The sequence below is a fragment of the Cryptomeria japonica genome, chromosome 6 (assembly GCF_030272615.1).
Source record: "Cryptomeria japonica chromosome 6, Sugi_1.0, whole genome shotgun sequence".
Lineage (NCBI taxonomy): Eukaryota > Viridiplantae > Streptophyta > Pinopsida > Cupressales > Cupressaceae > Cryptomeria > Cryptomeria japonica.
In genome coordinates, this window is record NC_081410.1 from 11,684,782 (window position 1) to 11,699,397 (window position 14,616).

General features: G+C 34.2%; 1 long non-coding RNA gene and 1 other non-coding gene across 2 annotated transcripts in view; one reads left to right on the top strand and one right to left on the bottom strand.

Moving 5' to 3' along the window:
* Positions 1-2,209, top strand: part of LOC131069712 (uncharacterized) — a 34,939-nt gene extending 32,730 nt beyond the window's left edge. Inside the window, exon 3 of the long non-coding RNA XR_009112208.2 lies at positions 2,132-2,209. This is a non-coding gene — a long non-coding RNA (uncharacterized LOC131069712). The remainder of the gene's footprint in view (positions 1-2,131) is intronic.
* LOC131069694 (uncharacterized) overlaps positions 1-13,925 on the bottom strand; it is an 85,174-nt gene extending 71,249 nt beyond the window's left edge. Inside the window, exons 1-2 of the transcript XR_009358135.1 lie at positions 13,810-13,925; positions 13,632-13,670 (exon numbers count right to left, since the gene is read on the bottom strand). This is a non-coding gene — a transcript (uncharacterized LOC131069694). The remainder of the gene's footprint in view (positions 1-13,631; positions 13,671-13,809) is intronic.
* Between the last annotated feature and the right edge of the window lie 691 nt (positions 13,926-14,616).

Sequence of the window (14,616 nt, forward strand, 5' to 3'; positions counted from 1 at the left end):
GGAATGGATCCCTAAGTGGAAAGATTCCCTCGTCCCAAAGCAGCTTTTATCTTTTTTAATGATGCCCTATCACCCACTAAGCCATGATTTCCCTTAGAAGCTCCATTAAACTTGAGTTTCATGAGATGTGAAATAGTGGGGGAAGATACATCCAAGAATCAATGTCCTATGTTATTGGTCCAGCCCCTGCAGAACTTGGGTCCAAATTTAGTTTGGCTTGTGTGTGGGTTTGGATCCAGCTCTCTTGTGGGTTTGGACAAGGTCCCTCTTAATGGTTGTGGGTTTCTATTGAGTGAACCTAGGGCAAATTTGGCATGTACTTGTGCCAAATTGGTGAAGTTTGCCATTTTAATTTTTTTTACTTTTTTGACAATTTTTTTACACTAAAAAGTGCAATTAGCCCCCTAACCCTAAAACATGAAATAGAAAACATTCAAAAGGCAAAAAATTATTATCTTCCATTGTTGGACTTGTTTTCTTGCTTGCCATTGCATGAATAGAGTTGAAGATTATTTGTTGAACTTCCAATTGGTTGTTGTACTATTCCTATGCATTTGAAAGAGTTTGTTTGTTGTCAAGGAGATTGTAAAGGAAAATTTCTTCAAAAGAGGTAGGCTTTTTAAGCTTTTAGTTTTCTTTTTCCTACTTTTATTTTACAAACTCTTGTTTTTCCTTTAATTTTTTGGTTTTTATTCATTCTTTTAGGTATCTATAACACATGTTTAATTTTTAAAAATGTTGTAACTATTAAGTTGTATTTATATATTTTTGTTTTCATTTATTTCAATTCTTCGAATGTGTTGTTTATTGAACTTGTTGTCTTAGGTATTACAATGGCAACCACTTCTAGCTCTGTTAGTCAACCCCACTTCAAAACAAAACCAAACTCTCCCCTTTGGAAATATGTTGAAATGGTATAATATTTTCTTGTGGTGGGGATTATGTACCATGATGTGATTGCTTTTACTGCCTTCTATGAATGAGTATGATAACATTTTTATCAAAAACCCCACCTAGCATTCATTGATAAGTTTTTTAATCAAAAACCCCTCCCAGCATGTGTTCATTCACTTCCCGTTTGGCTTCTCATTTGTAACATACATTTGGTTCTTACCCTCTCAAGTCCAGATGACTTGTTAAAGGGAAAAGGCAAAGAAGCCATTCTTCCTGCGGAAAGCATTTACTTTCAGTTTCTTGGAAATTCATTCATGTGCAAGAGTCTCTGCACTATAGTTTCTTATGACTTTTTTGAGTTGTTTCTTCCTTATTAGATTCGATTTCTTGCATCTTATGCACATTTGTTCTAGTAATTACTAATAACCAATGCCATTTTGAACTTGCATTGGTTCTGTTTGAAGGACAATATGAATACTGTTATGCCTATTGTCTGTTGAGAAAACTTGCATGGCTCTCTCATGTAATGAATGCTGAATTTAGTTAGCATGTATGGAAGCAAATGTTATAGGACAATTTTCCCAAAAGAAATAAAACTAACAAGGACTATTGTTGGCCATTTATATGCAATTATGATTGTAAGCATAAAGTTTAAAAAGCATTCAGATGTGGCACTGCAATGTCTATCCTCTGGAAATCAAGAGTACATTTCCATCCTACGGTTTGCTGGTTTACCATTCTAATTTATTTTCTTTACTGGTTGTTAGTACTATTAGTATCTCCTTACAAAAGAGACCTACTTTCAAGGGAGGAGGTTCAGATACATATTTAATGTCTTATACAAAAAAAAAAAAAAACAGTCATAATGTTGATTCTTTCTGTTCTGTGTTTTCTTATCTGTGGCTTTGCTTGAATTTCCATACTGCTTGTGTTGTTATGTTAAAAAATTACTGTAAATTTTATTGTGAAATTTGGTATCAAAGGTAAGACTAAAACTTGAAAAAAAATCTAATAATTCTTCTTTAGGACTTGAGTATTTTATGGGGATTTGTTATCCGCTACACTAAATAGTCCTTAACAGGTATTCTAAAAATATACGTTGATACTATTTGAAAATTTAAATATTTTTCATCCTTTTGTCTTTCCTGGAAAAGTTCACTTGCTTGCTTCTAGCATAAGAATGGGACTTCGAGGATGTGTTTTTCATCTCATTTCTGACTGAGTTCCTTTTTGACAGGTCAGGAGGACTTTCCACTACATAGCGAAGACAAATGGCAAGACCTTGCTTTGCACACTATCAAATGAAACCGGCTAGTAAAATGACAATCCTATGCCATTCATATAGGATAAGACTTTGTATTGCTGATCTTGGAACTTGTAACAAATTATTTAGTTATTATTTCCATGGCACACGAGCATTGGTTTATCACACTTGGTTCTTTGCTTTTTCTCTGTCGGGGTAATTCTTTTGTGAGCTCCCCATACTTCATATCCAAGAGTTACAACATAAAGAAAACTATTGTGAAACCATAACTGTATCCGTATCACAAATTGTAATTTTTTTTTATATCTTGACAACTACTTACCTCTGAAGACTATATTTATCATTTGTTAATTTGTTTTTTATGCACTCCGAACACAGAATAAAATACTAAGTATTCTATCCTCTCTCGAACAAGGAAACCTTATATGCTAAATAATGTGATCTAATAAGATTACCCCAAGGTTTCTTTAGTCAAGTCTTGACATTGCAATAAATAGACTCAGTGAATGATGCAATCCTGCTGGTATCACAAAGGGACTTACGTTTATGAATCACAGTTGGAACTTGCAAACTAACTGAAACTCAAACAAAGATCAAAAGGAAAGGGTTTGGAGAATCTATGCTTATCTGAAGGACAATGATAATAATGGATTATGCTAAGATAGGCAAATTCCTTCAAACTGGGCTTTGTTTCGTCATTAAAACAACTACATAGAATTGGTGCAATCTCTTAAGGAAATGAGATTTTTATACCGTGAATCATTCATTCAAAAACCCAATGTTGGTGGAACTTGAACAAACACCCACAATTGAACCTAGCAACAATAATTAGGCTCAAATTAACTTTACGCTGTAGCTTACAATCAACAAACCACAAAAAGTATGAACCAAGGAATTCATCACATATCATCGCATTTCTCTATCAAGATCAATGAACTTTAATTAAACTTAGAGAAGTAGAAATCATGCAACATGTTGAAATAACACACAAAATCCACTATATTTACAATGAAAGTAGTATGTTTATTCCATCAAGCCTTAGCAACAATCTCTCTTCCCTTCTACTCTACTTCTAAGACTAGCTATTCTATTATCAATTGTTAACCCTTACAAATGAAAAAGCAAAGCCTTATATAGACGTCCCAACTACAAATGAATGGCTGGGATTGATTTGGAATCAATGGCCAATATTTAGCAATAAAACCCTAATTAGGGTTAGTTACAACTAACTTCTCCTTGACTAATAAGACCATTACAACATTTTGGACACGTCCTTTGAACATGGACTAATGAAAAACAAGGTTAAGTACATTGAATAATATTTGATGTAGTGTCACATGTTTGCTCCTTCCTTGAATGAAATAGGTTCAATGCAATTGGACATGTTGACATGGGGCTTTTTGATTGGTGGATGAAGATGAGTTGGCACCACATCAGCTACTTGCAGGTCTTGTGAACTTGATACCTCATCACAAGCAATATCTATTGATACTCAACATCATCATGTGGCTTTTGATTGATTGTGATGGTTCATATTCCCAAATTGCATCATCTTCTAACTTTGATTAACTCTTGTGAAAATATTTGCTCAAGAGATGCATTCCTTGTTATTCATCTTCTTCTTTCATCACCCTCATGATGACAATGCTTGATCTTCATGTGTGGTCTTTACAAGTGTATCCTCCATCCACATTTGTTACTTGTGCATGATGTCGTTGACCGAGATTACTTCTTTGTTGTACTGATATTGAATTTCTGAAGGAAATTCAAGATTGTTGTAACATCCTCCATTTGCATTGTGCCTCTTGTCGCAATGTCTTGATCCTTCTTTTGAGTCCTTTCTTGAATGCATTGAGCTTTTATCCTCTTCATGTTGTAGTGCAGGTCTTGAATGTTCCTCCTTCACATTGTACATCATTGATGTTTCTAGCCATGATTCCTTGGAAGGAGTGGAATTGCAAGGTATAGGCGGATTAGCACCCTCACACAATGAGATGGACATAGGATTGCATGGTGGATAGGAAATAGCACCCATATTGTTTAGACTTAAAAAATTAACTACCATCTTGTTGGAGTGCATTTTCTACCTTGTTAGGAAATGTCTTCTTGGGTAGGATTGCATCATCCTTGTGCAATAGTGCTCTTGTCTTGAAAGTCGTCTTCGTGATTGAGTCCTTCCTTCAAGTTGTGAAATTCATTTCTCTTGATGATGCCACGTTGTAGAGCTCCTCATTGCTCTCCATCAACCTTCAATCAAGCCTGGAAAGGAAACATTATGAATCGAGAACAAGGTGATAATAAAGGGATCTTAATCCCATACACTCTTAATAACATTAGCACTTTGTCAAATAGGTTTTTAAAATTTCTCATAATTCTGGAAATGATGATACTAATCTGAAATCTAATCAAAATGTAGATAGCATTAGCTTCAGATCGGGTCCAAAATTGGTGGGAATATCTCTTTAGGTCTACTCAAATTTTTGCTCCTCAAATTTGCTTTATTTCTGCTTTGAAATTCTCAACAAAATGTTGCTAAAATCTGCCTTAAGGGTCTGTTTCAAGGATCCGCTTACAATTCGCCTTGATTATTGCAGGGTTTGCTCATGATTTTAATTTTGAATCTGCTCCTCCAATTAGCTCTGCTCTAAAATAATTAACTTGCATTTGATTTAAGTTTTGGAATGAAAATTTGATCCCTTCTTTACAGGTTTCATGCATTAAAACCTATAATTCTCATCCTAGTCTGACTTAACATTATTTGTTTGCATTTTTTAATGAAGGTTGGTTGACTTTTGTTTTGTTTGTTTGCAATTTGTCATTTTACATTTCCCTCCAAAGGGAGCCAACTTAAACAATCTCCTAAGCAGGAATTGATGATGGTCAATGCATAAGGGGCATAGGGCGGAATTTGGCAATTCATATGCATTGATAGGCAAGATTGGATTTTGACCATGATCATGCATTGAGAGTCATGGTTGGGTTTCTCAAGTAGTCATGCATAAACCTCTAATGTTGGAATTCAAAGGTGATCATGTATTGATTGCAAAGGTAAGGGTGGAAATCCACATTGCTTGTGCGATGTAGCAAGGTCGGACTTAGGAAGTGATCATGCATTGATTTGTAAGGTTGGATTTTGCACATGCATATGCATTGATCACCTAGGTTGGATTCTCATAGTGCTGATGTATTGGATTGAAGGGCAGAGTTTGAGATTGCTTATGTATGAATTGAAGGTCAGAGTTTTCCCTTGTATGTGCATTCAAACGAAGGTCAACATTTAGCACTATCCATATATTAAAACAAGGTCAGACTTCCACACTATGCATGCAATGATTGTCAAGGGTGGGATTTGACACTAATGCATTAGATTACCCAAGGCGGTGTTTTCAAGACTTCATGTATAGACAAAGGGCAGAATTTCATCATGTGCATGCATTAAAAGAGGTTACAAGGGCGGAAATTCACCATGTCAATGCACTAAACATCAAGGTAGGAATTTCACATTGCTTGTGTACAAATTCAGCATTTGCAAGGTTCCATGCATAGATTTTGATCACTTCATAGGCCTTTGACATTCGGGGTTTAAGCAACTTTGTAGTGCAACTCGGGGATACAACACTTAAATGCAATATTTGGGCAAAATTGCAAGGGGACCTTGCAATTCCACCTCTACTATAGTCAAAGCACTTCTCACCTTCTTTGTATTTGCAAGTTGTGGTTCACTCTCATGACTCACTCTTGACAATTCTTACAACATTTTGCATTTTTGACAACTATGACGATATTGACAACATTTTAACAACTTTGACAACTTTTGATAATTATTGCTCCATTAGAAAATTTTGCATTCCCTACAACCTTGCAACATCTTTTCACAAGAAAAGGCCAAAGAACTAAAACTACAAGCAAAAATACTACACTAGCAAGCGAAAGAGAAGGGGTTCGCATTTGCAATGGGGCAATGTGTGAAAACGTAACAACGCCATTCTAATATAATGATGAGTTAAAGGTTTAATTACCTCACGTAAATATAACAACCAAGACAAATTTTTAGTTACTTAATGAAATTTATTTTTGTTCCTTATACACAATTAGTTGCATTGCTTTGTTAATAGCCTAGCTTCATTTCCTTATTTTATCTCTAGTATGAGCTACATAATAAAAAATATTCTTAAGTAATCTCTTGCAATGTAATCATTATTTTAATCCTAATATGTTTTTACATGATATGTTGTACACTCATAATATGTTTATAAATAATACTAGCAAATCTACAGTTTTCCACATTCTTTCTATGTGTGAAGGCATTCGATTAGCACTGTAGTTTAGGTTTCCCTTCTGTTTAGGATCAAAACTTCACAAATTGATTGCACTATTGCACTAAAATCTGACAATTCATAGTTTTAATTTGTTACAAGTGCGGTTGTCGTTGCACTAAAAGATTGACCTGTTAATCCCCAATACAACCACTAGACTTATAGAATCCACAGGAGGCAGTTAAGTCATGTCACAAACCTGAGCGTTGTGTTGCACAACACAAGGAGACCAAGGGTGCACACCTTGCAACAATCCTCAACCCCCTCCCTCTGAGCGCAAGCGAGGGGTTTGAACCTGCGACCAAGCTCTGATACCACTTGTTACAAGTGCGGTTGTCGTTGCACCAAAAGATCAACTTGTTAATGCTCGATACAACCACTAGACTTATAGAATCCACAAGAGGTGGTTAAGCCATGTCACAAACCGGAGCTTTGCGTTGCACTGCACATTACAAGGAGACCAAGGGTGCACACCTTGCAACATAATTGTTTTTGCGAAGGACATTTTCATTACTTGTTTGGCTTCAAAGTCTGCAATACGTGCAATCCTTTTTCCCAAATTCACTAAGTAATCAAACTCAACCTCAATCACACCCAAAAAGAATTGAATTGCAGTAGGCCTTGTCAATGCAACTTTCTCAATGATTGGACTTTGACCCTATTGGCCATAGGTTAACTTTAGGTGTGTGCAATTGTGCATGGGTGATCCATAATTTTTCTAGTTTTTAGAAAAAAATAACAAACTATACAAACTTGTCACTATACTATTTGAAAAACTCAAATGGTAGTTAGTTAGAGGACCAAAAGAATTTGACATAAGAACTAACCACAAAGAAAGTTTGCAATACAACACAAGGTTTTATTGTCTGGGGAAACCTTGGGATGGGCAAAAGCTAGTTGGTAGTGGCAATTGCTTGTCTACTTGATTGATATTGCTCAAAATAAAAAGTATTGAAACAAGAGAGAGGACTTCTAGCTAAAATTCTTTGAGTCACAACAACACTCAAATGTGTGGAATATTAGTTGTGTACGGTGTTTATTGTTCTCTTGTATCCTTAGGATCATGCGTCCCTTTTGAGAGAGATAATTGATCCCACAAAATCTTAAGGAAACACAAAATATGGGAAGAGTTCTACTTTCTCTTTGAGTAGCATGTTGCTTGCTTTAGTATATGTCCTTTTAGTCTGATTTGCCAAGACTCTTGGGCACCTCTGTGTCTTTGGTTTTCTTTTAAAATTTTACATCCTCTAGTAGTATGGTTTGTTTGTTAACAAGTCCTTGAATGAGGGCAGCAATTACTAATCCTTTTCACCCAACATGGATGACTTGTACAAATCTAAGTATTATACAATTTATTATTGGGTGCATCTTCATATATGAGAGTGAATCAAGCTTGAAAGCATTGTTTTTGATGGCCTATAGGATGGTGAAGGGTACATATCTCAGCCTTCTCTTGTACTTTTCTTTAAAATGATCTTCTTCTTTCACCTTGAGTTTGATTTGTCTAATCTACTCTTGAATTTCATAACTCTTTTCATCTTTTCATCTTGCTTTCCTTGATTGTCTTGTTCCAATGCAACATCAAGTGGATAGTACAAAAATAATCAAAACAACCTGTATGAACAACTCTATTTTATTAAATGTCAATCGAAGATTCATCCCAAGTCTTTGGACTCCTACTATTGTAACCTTTAATAAGTTCTACCAAGGCCATGTTAACCACTTTTGTTTGTCCTTTGGTTTGTGGATGAAAAGTTATACTATTTTAAACTCATGTATCCATTATGTCTCATAATGTAGACGAAAAAAATCCCTACAAACTTGGAGTCTATTTAAAACAATGGATCTTGGCAGCCCAAAGTGTACTAAGGTTTTTGCAAAGAATAACTTGAGGCTATATTCACTTGTGGACTTCTTACATTAAGTTATAATGCACATCTTGCTAAATTTGTCCACAACTACAAGAAAAAGTCATGATCATGCCTACAAAATAGGAAACCTCTTAAAAATCTATGGAAACAATTTTCCACATCCTTGTGGGCACAAGAAGAGTCATGTGGGTTCCTTGTTTAGATTTACTAGTGCAACAAAGCTCACAATCTCTAATAAATCTAGGTATTTGTGCAATTATTTTTTGAGCATTGTATACTTTTTGATGATATTTTTTAGCTGAAGATCCTAACAAGTTCTTAGGATCCTTTCCTTTATGTATAACATTAATAGTCTTATTACCTTTCTTGATGAATTTTTCTCCCTTGGGTTGATTGGTGTTTGGCTCTTGCTTTGAATGCTTATTTTCACTTTTGCTCTTTTTTTGTACACAATATGCTTGGACACTTGCCTCCCCAATTCCGTTGGATTAGTAGCAATCAACCTTCTCTAGATGTGGGTTTGTCGACCTTTAAGGTACTTTGTCACTATTTCATTCTTCCTTGTCCAATCGTAGTAACATAGCTTGTCGTCAAGAGTCTATAACATAGTTTTTTCACATTTTTTCAACTACGCACTTGGAATACAATCAATTAATCTTTTGATCCATTTTATGCCCATGTGGATATAAAATTTTATTAAAATTCTCCTTGAACTCAGTCCAAGTAGGAATGGCATGTGTTTTCTTTGTTTGGGAGTTAAATAGCTTTCACACTATGCAAAAGATGATTTGTTTTGAAAAAGGCAAAATAAATATTTTGTATCACTAACTTTGTGCACACTAAAATATATCTATATTTGCTTAATCCATGTATTCAAAAAAATTAGCATTAACTTTTCTTCATAAGATTTATTTTCATTTTCATTCCAACTTTTTATGGATATTTTCAGATTTTACCTAGACCTTTTCTAATGGTTTTTTATCCAAGAATGTATCTTTGACATCAATGGTTTCTCCGTCGTCTCTAATAACAAATTTTTTGGCTAGAGCTGGTATAATAAATGATATGGAAACAAGCTAAGCAATAGTTAGAGAGTAGATTCTACATAACATTATTCTTTGCATTTTGATGTGCTCCATGTTAAAAAAAATAAAATGATATGATTATATAGGGATATTGGATGTCATGATTGAATGATTTTGAATATCTTACAAATCCCAATGTGAGATACAAAACAAAAACCAATAAACAAACAAAATGAGAACATACTAATTTATGCTAACCTCTTAACAACTAGGAAACTAACATTTGACTTTTATGTTTTACAAATGATGAGATAAGTTAAATTAATTAAATAATAGAATAATAATAATCTTATATTACTTATGTATACCCTATGAATCCTCATCATTCCTCCCAACAATGTTTGAATTGATCTTGGATGCTTACAAAATAGAAGGAAATACTTGAGATAGTTTATGGTGAATATTCAAGGGTCTTGATTCAAAAGTTAACCTTGCTTGGCAACAAGGTAGAAAGCAGTGGAACCATGTTTGGTTTGATGAATCTTTGTACAAAAAACTTGGTTAGAATCAAGCAGAAGTTGAAAATCAAGATTAACATCTATAGGATGGGGGAGCTTAGTCTCTAGTGTTGATTCAAGGTAGTGCTTGACAAAAACAACATTAACAACATCACATATACCCAATTCTATTGAAAGATCAAGTCTAAAAGCTTAATCAATTACCTTATTAAGGTTGATTTATGGATTGTAGTGAAGTGGTCTGACCTTATTATGTGTTTCATAACCAATTCTATCCCCAACTGGAAAATTATAAGGAATCTGATGATGGTCCACAAGTTTTTCGCCTTTCTTAAAGAATTTGAACTACTTTGGATTGAAGATTCTACAATATTGGATAAAGGCTTGGACCTTGTCTTTCTTTTTTTGAATATGCATAGTGACTAAAGAGGGCATGGATAAGAGAAACTCACATAGAGCTAGAGACCAAAAACCAACACATATCTTGAAAGGAGAGTGATTTATAGATGAGTGATTGTCTAGTTGTATCCATTAATAATGTGGGTTAGGCTCAAATCCCACTTGGCAGGAGAACTATGGTGATGAGTCTTCAAATTTGGTATGAGAGTAGTTAAAACTTCAGTTTAACAATCTATTTGAGGATTAAAAATGGTGAAGTTAAGGGACTCCCAAAATCTTCCATAAAGATCACCAAAAATGAACCACAACATGTGCGTCATGATAAAAAACAATGCTAATTGGTAAACCAAAGGATCTAAACAAAGTTAAAAAAAAGTTGGCGACCATCATGTGCAAAACTTGCCTTGCAGCATGGTATGAACTTAGTTATCTTTTTTAATTGGTGAACCACAAAAAACACAATCATATTGGTGAATAGTTAATGGTCTCCCAAGCTCAAGAAGGAATTACACGAAGAAATAAAGCCTATCTTAAGAACCCTAATTAAGCAACAATAACACCAAAATTGGTAATAGATTTAATTAAAGTGATAATTCAACAAGAACTATAAGAAACTTTAGACAATAACATTTATAATACATAATTAGGGTTTTGGGTCTCCTCAAAACTTGTTTTTTCCTTAATCAAAAACATTTATAATACATAATTTGATCCATCATGTAGGGTAAATGAGCACTAGAGCATAACACATGAAGTTGAATTCAAAGGGATGAATTTTCCTTCCCAAATTAGCCCAACATATGGTGATATAGTTGATATAGACCTAGGTAATGTGACCAAAGGAGATTGAGTTTTTTCAAACCTTACTATAGATGCTACAAGGATAACATTTGATATCCCTTTCTACATAAAGGTAGGGTTTATTGAATGTGATGTTTTTGATTAAAAAAGAGGATGAACAAGGGTGTTGGCCCTTTGTACAAATAGCTCGTAGGTGGAAAAAGAAAGACAACAAAACAAGAATGCAGACCCTAAACAAACTCAAGTCAGACAAGCCTCTAACAACAAAACAAAACCATTGTTAGAGGCATGCTAAATAAGTTACATCCCAAAAGGACTTGACTCAAGAGTGAGGAGGAACACCCAAAGATCGAATTGGAGGAGTTTGGGGGGAGGGGGAAGACACCCCATAATACCTATGACATTAATATTCCCGACAATACTATTATTGGGAAAATCAAAAGAAGGATCAAGTTGGGAGATCCCTCAACGTGATTGTAGGAGGTTGAGTTTTTTAAGACCTTACTATAGATGCTATAAGGATAAAATTTGACATCCCTTTCTACATCAAGGTAGGTTTTATTGAATGGGATGTTGTAGAAAAGTCCAACAAATAATTTAAGAGAATGGTCAACTCAAACTAGATGGTAAGCCCAAAGAAGTTGGTGTCAAAATTATCTAAGTTAATTTACAAAAGTGACTTGCTGAATGAAATTGGGGTATGGTAGCACCCCTCGAACAAGTTTTTGGTTTTTCTAGTGCATCTACATTTCAACATGGATGTATTTTTATATTGAAGCTATCATGGCAGGTCATGATATGATGCATCGGGCGAAAAGTATTAGTGATACAAATAGCCACTTTTGATATTGATTTTGAGTTATATATGACTTCTTATCTAGTATACTCACTAGCAACAAGGTCTAGTTTTGTTAGATTGTAAATAGTGGACACTCTTGGAACTAGACCCAAACAAAATGTGATATATGGTTACTATTTGTGATTGGATAGCAAACAATCCACAACTCACTATAGAAGAGTAAATGATGCCTTTTCTATGTGGTTAGTGAGAACCATGCAAGGAGAAGAGACTATTCATAGAAGCATGAGCTACTATAAATATCAAAGGAATTTGGTTTATCCAATTCCCCAAGTTTTCATACATAAGAATATAAGGATTCAAAGGTAGGCCATTCAAATTACCCAAATTTACTATAGACAAAATGGTCTTATTGGAACTTTTTAGACAAATAATAGTCTCACACACCCTCCTATAATCAAAACAAAGAGATGGAGTAAAGTTCCCCTTTCATATAGGGTGATATGTGTGCAACAATCTTAGTTGTGCCAAGGCATTAGAAACTAAGTTATAATTACATAATTTGCAACTCCTTGAATATTTAGTAAGAATTATGATCCATATGAAAGAATGGAAAATTGCTTCCTCTATAAAACATGAGTGTCATATTGAAGATTTTTGGGTTGATTGTCTTGACACACATGAGGTAAGGAAAAGATCTTACCAGAGTCTAATTGTCCAACAAATGAGAACAATTGGAACACGCATAGTGCCCTAGTAGGTCAAATAGGATGGAGAAATCCTTTAGTCCAAGTACAATATGAACAAAATATTCAATGAAACAAACAAGATCCCAATTGGGATAAGAAGGAAGTGTTCTCAATCTAAGAGAGAGCACAAAATGTGTTAGATGGTTCATTTGGTTGGTTGAATACTTGTGTGGGCCTTGAAAGCCAAAGGAAAAAAACATAGTTGAAGTTCCTTTTGTTCATGAAGTTACCATTGTAGCAGCACCAAAAGTACACTAGCATGTACTACTAATCAACCTATGAGTGTTATATCAATAATTAGTCCAATTGCTCAAAATATTGCATCCACTTCTCTTCCCTCGACATAAGGAGTATCTCCTATCATAACTCATATAATTCATGAATTTTCAACGACACAAAAGCTACAAGACACAATATAAAGGCAAGCATATTAGAATGGTGGCACCCTCTACTTCTCTAATCAAGAGCTCCTACTATGTCATATACAATAAAAATTGGAAAATAATTAGATAGAAAAAAATAGGAAAAAAAGGATGTAGTGAGTAGGTTGAGGGTGGAATCACCAAGCCACCCCAAAATTGGACAAGTACTTCTAGAGTAGCCAAAAATAGATAAATGCATTGACCAAAATAAATAAGAAGGTAGCTTGCATAGACACAACAAGAACTTGATAAACTATAAAGAAATGCTCATTCTCCAAACATATTGTATAAGATGTTAATACAAGTGATTCAAGTATTGTCTAAAAATCCAAGAAATAAACTTGGAACTTCCTAAAGAATTTTCTAAGTCAAATAAAGAGACATTGGTCCCAAATAAGACAAATGAAAGCAATGATGTTGTTGATGTTGAAATCCATATGGAAAAAGTAGAAGAATAATAGAATGTTGATGCCATTATGGAACAAGATAAAATATTGGATGAGGTTCATAAGGAAATTCCTATCAATGCAACAACTAATGAATTAAATAAATAGGTTGAAGTTGATAACTCACTGGAACATTCTTTGGGATAGCAATAAGTGAATGTCCCCGCTTTTAAAAATGTGATAATAGAAGAATTCCATTAAAAAACCCATGGTACATATGAACAAAGGATATAAATGTTAGATCAAGAAGGTTTACCAAGAATATCACAACAATATGGAATTGAGCAAGATCCTAGCATCCCTACCTCGTTTGACAATAAACTTCAAACTCAAGCACAAATTGAAGTAGTCCTCATTGATTTGAAAAGCCTTGTGGAGAGAGTTGAAACTCTTGAATCTAAGAGGAAGGTGAGAGGTTTTCCCTGCATCACAAGGGATACATCAAGCTTAAAGATTATCCAAGTTGCAACTCCACTAGTAGCAAGACACAAACAAGAAATTACTCCCACATAATACTAGATAATGACATCAATTTGGGGCATTCAACTAGAGAACAAGAGGAAAGCAAAATATTGATGATATTATAACAAGAATACATTATAAAAAGAATCAAGAGTTAAAAGGTTGCATTGTCAAACTACATAGATATCTTATTAAACTTACAAGATTTGCCATTGCCCTTGTTTTCTCTCACAATTTGAGGTCTCGACTTTAGATAGATTGAAACACGTAACAAATGTAACAAAAGATTAGATAAATAAGGTGATATTAAAAGGTGAATAGATGCTTAAAATCACTTCCAAAGTATGGGATGATGCACTTCGTAGGTAAAATAAAGTAATCGAGCTAAAAGGAAACTGTGAAGAAAGGCTCAAGAAGAATGAGATAGAATTATCCCTACTAGTTACTGAAAGCCCGAGTAAAAAAATATTCTTAAAAGCAAATATCCTAACAAGTAAAGTCATCCCACAAATAAGGAGTTGGATGGAGCAACTAAAATTAGGAAATAAACTAGTGAAAGAATGCCTTGACAAGATGGAAGAGCTTAAATAGATGGTTTTAGATCTAAATTTTGAATATCTAATCATTATTAAAAAACTGATAGGAATTTT